Below are 3,521 nucleotides of genomic sequence, written 5' to 3'. Positions count from 1 at the left end.
ACATCTCACTCACTCGAACATGAAAATTAGAAAACTCAGCGCCATTGGAAAGGTAATTCAATTATCTTTCCTATGGTAGATTATGGAATATCTAACCAATCCTGTGCTAGGAGTTATGTTCGTTTGAAGTTGACCCCAATCTCATACTTAGATTAACTTGCAAAATTTCATTTTTTGCTATTTCCAAATTAATTCTTCTAGGAACTCATGGTGCTAAATCTAGAGGATTGACTATAATACATATGAAATTTATTATTCCTTGGTAAAATGTCACTCACAACGATGAACGAATTGAGTCTGAGTTAAAAAACAATTCTTAGGTGTTATTATATCTCCCCCACTACTAGAAATTAGTCCTACGGCAGCAGATCTTTTAGCAACACTTAAGCCACTTTTACTATAGAGGGTCTATTTCAACAGTTTTATCCGTTGCCAAAAGGATTTGATATTATTGCTACGACTAAGTAATAAATCCATTATCATTGTGTGAAAACTGTTGTAATAAACCCTCTATATTGCAACAGTTACTGTTATCGTTGCCATAAAGAAATCTATGGCAACATTTATTGTTAATATTACTCTATTGGAACAATTCTACATTAAATACCTCCATAATTTCCCTCTATTATTTTCGCTGACCCCGCCTAAACTTTTCATTTTATTTTATTAATAAATAATTTTTTTCAGTAAAATTTATTTCCATAAGCAGAACGTATAGGCTCCTTTCCTAATTTCTCTTCCTCTTCTCTTTCACTTTGACCTAATTTCCACAAGCAGAACACGTAAAGGAGCCTGGTAGAAGTAGAATGAGGAACGATAGAAGTTGTGGAGCCTAGTAGAAGCGGAACGATAGAAGATGGTAAGTTGTTCTTCATGTCTGTGATTTGAGGGTGGACATAAACCCATGTTTTTCTTCGAATCTGAACTCGTTTCTCTCTTTAAACCATCTCTGAAATCTAATGAAATGGATGGTTGTATGTTTTTTTGTAAAATCTAAGGAAATAGAGGTTTTCATCTTCAACTCTTGGAGGTTCTCATCTTCAATCATTGAGGTTACAGCTGAAGAAACTATAAGTTTGAACTTTTGAAGTTTTTTTCTTGAATCTCTTCTTTTGTATTTAATATTTGGGTGTGGTATGTGAAGTATTTCTCTATTTGTGGGTTCTTTTTCATTAAGTTGTAGCTATTCTGGGTTTAATGTTTTGTTGGATTTATGGTGAAATTCACTGTTCTAGACCTATTTAACTTTAAATGGATGTTGTATTTCTTGTCCATGAATTATTAAAGTTGAACTTTGAACCTCTAATTTAATGGATTTCAAGTTGTAATTTTCTAAGTAGTTCTACTATTTCTGTTGGGTATTGGATTCAATTATTAGAGTTTGATAATTATAGAGGCAACCTGAGTTTTGCTACTATTCTCAGTAGAAATTGTTGTATTATCGAAGGAAATAGAGGGCTGAAGGTTTGCTTGTGAAATATGAGAAATATTGATGTTTTTTTCTTCAACAACTGAAGGTTCTGTTCTGAAATTTTTGAGGTTATAGTTGAAGAAACTTCATTTGCACTTTTGTGCTTTTGTTCTTAAATCTCTTCTTTTGTCTTTAATATTTGGATTTTTTTTTTAGTTTAGTGTAGTAATAATCTGAATAGCTACAAAATTGGGTGCCATTAAAAAATCAACTCAACAAAGTATCTAACAAAAATTTCTGAGAAGGCATTGTCAAGGAAAACATAAAGAGGTACTTGTCAAACTAACATCTTTAACATTGTAAAGCACGTGAACCAAATACAAAACTTGGCATAAAATCTCACTAATCAAATTGCAGTGTATAGTATCACATAAAGCTCCAAGTTCAATCTCTGGTAAGCCTCTTTGGCAAGAACTCTTTCCTTGGCATTGGTTCTGGCATGTGACTTAGAGACAATGATACCACCAACCCACTTCTTCCTGTTCTCTTCATACTTGTCATTGAAGTTAGCGTTAATGGCCTCCAAAATTCTGCGAAACTCCATTTTGTCCTCATTCTTTACGATTGTCAAACACAAGGCTGAAGTAGTTTTCTTATGCATGATTGATCCTAAACGAGCTTTGCCCTTCACAATGATGTGGAATTTCCATATTTCTTCATAGCGCAGGAAGCCAGACAACCAACTCTATTGGGTCCATGTCATGAGCAATCACTAACAACTGATCTTTGTTCTGCTCAATAAGATAAGTGATGTGCTTAAGCCCATACTTCACAATAATGGGTTTCTTTGTTTCAGAATTATTTCCTTCTGTTTCAGCCTGAGCCCTTTTCTGGGTTAGTATTTTGATGTTGTAAGTTTATTTGATATATTTCTCTATTTGTGGGTTGTTTTTCATTAATTTATAGCGATTCTTGGTTCAATGTTTTGTTGTATTTATGGTTAAATTGACTACTTATCTAGACCCATTCAACTTGAAATTCAGGTTGTATTTGTTGTCCATGATTTATCCAATCGGGTTTGAATATCCTTGTATTGATGACGTCTTCATTGATTTTACCTCTCACTTACATTATTGTTTACAATTTAAGTTAGATAAATAGGTAAAAAGAGATATTTTAACATGAGAATTGAATTATATAAAATTTGCTACTGGTTGGTACTAAAATTTGCTACTGATTTGACACAAATGTGAAAGGAATTGAATATTATAGTAATTTTTTCTTGTCGGTAATTTCAAGTTGAACTTTGGGCCTCTAATTTATTTGATTTCACTTAAAAAATTTCTGAGCATGCTACAGTTTCTTTTGTGTTTTAATCTGATTTGAGTAATGAACCAGTGATTGAACAAGACAAATTGGTAACACTTCTCAAAAAAAGACTTATTTGTGTGTATCTTTATTTTCTCTGTTTACATATGTTGTTTCATGTGTATTTGATTGAATTATAGACATACACACTGTTTGACTACTTTTCTCTCTAAAATTTGTTGTGAAATCGAAGGAAAGAAAAGGGCTGAAGGTTTGCTTCTAATATCTGATAAATCTTAATATTTTTTTCTTCAACAACTGAAGGCTCTCTTCTGACATCTTTGAGGTTATCGCTGATGAAACTTCAAGTTTGAGTTGTTGAGGTTTTCTTGTTTAATCTCTTCTTTTTCCTTTAATCATTGAGGTGTAGTTAGTGTATTTGATGTATTTCTCCATTTGTGTGTTCTTTTTCATTAAGTTTTAGCTACTTTGGGTTTAAAGTTTTGTTGGTAGTAATAGTGATCTTGATTACTGTAGACATATTTCTCTTGATATTGATGTTAAATTTGTTATTCCATGAGTCATTCAATCGGTTTTGATTACCGTTGCATTGATTATGTCTTTTTTGATTTCACCTCTAGCTTGAGTATCTATGTTAGAAATTTCGGGTTCGTTATTATTAAAGAGTTACATAGAGCAACAGGAAACAAGCGATACAACAACTCGAATGTGGGAAAAACTGAATTTCACTGTTGGTATTAGACAATTTGACATGAAAATCTGAAACATCCTTAAACTCCAT

The 3,521-nt window shown here is 32.3% G+C and overlaps 1 pseudogene; it reads right to left on the bottom strand.

The window, feature by feature from the left end:
• Positions 1 to 1,817: 1,817 nt before the first annotated feature.
• Positions 1,818 to 3,521, bottom strand: LOC107030148 (annotated as a pseudogene).

The sequence above is a fragment of the Solanum pennellii genome, chromosome 9 (assembly GCF_001406875.1).
Source record: "Solanum pennellii chromosome 9, SPENNV200".
In the NCBI taxonomy this organism is placed as follows: domain Eukaryota; kingdom Viridiplantae; phylum Streptophyta; class Magnoliopsida; order Solanales; family Solanaceae; genus Solanum; species Solanum pennellii.
Note: the sequence above shows the minus strand (reverse complement) of the source record. Positions and strands in the feature narration are given on the sequence as shown.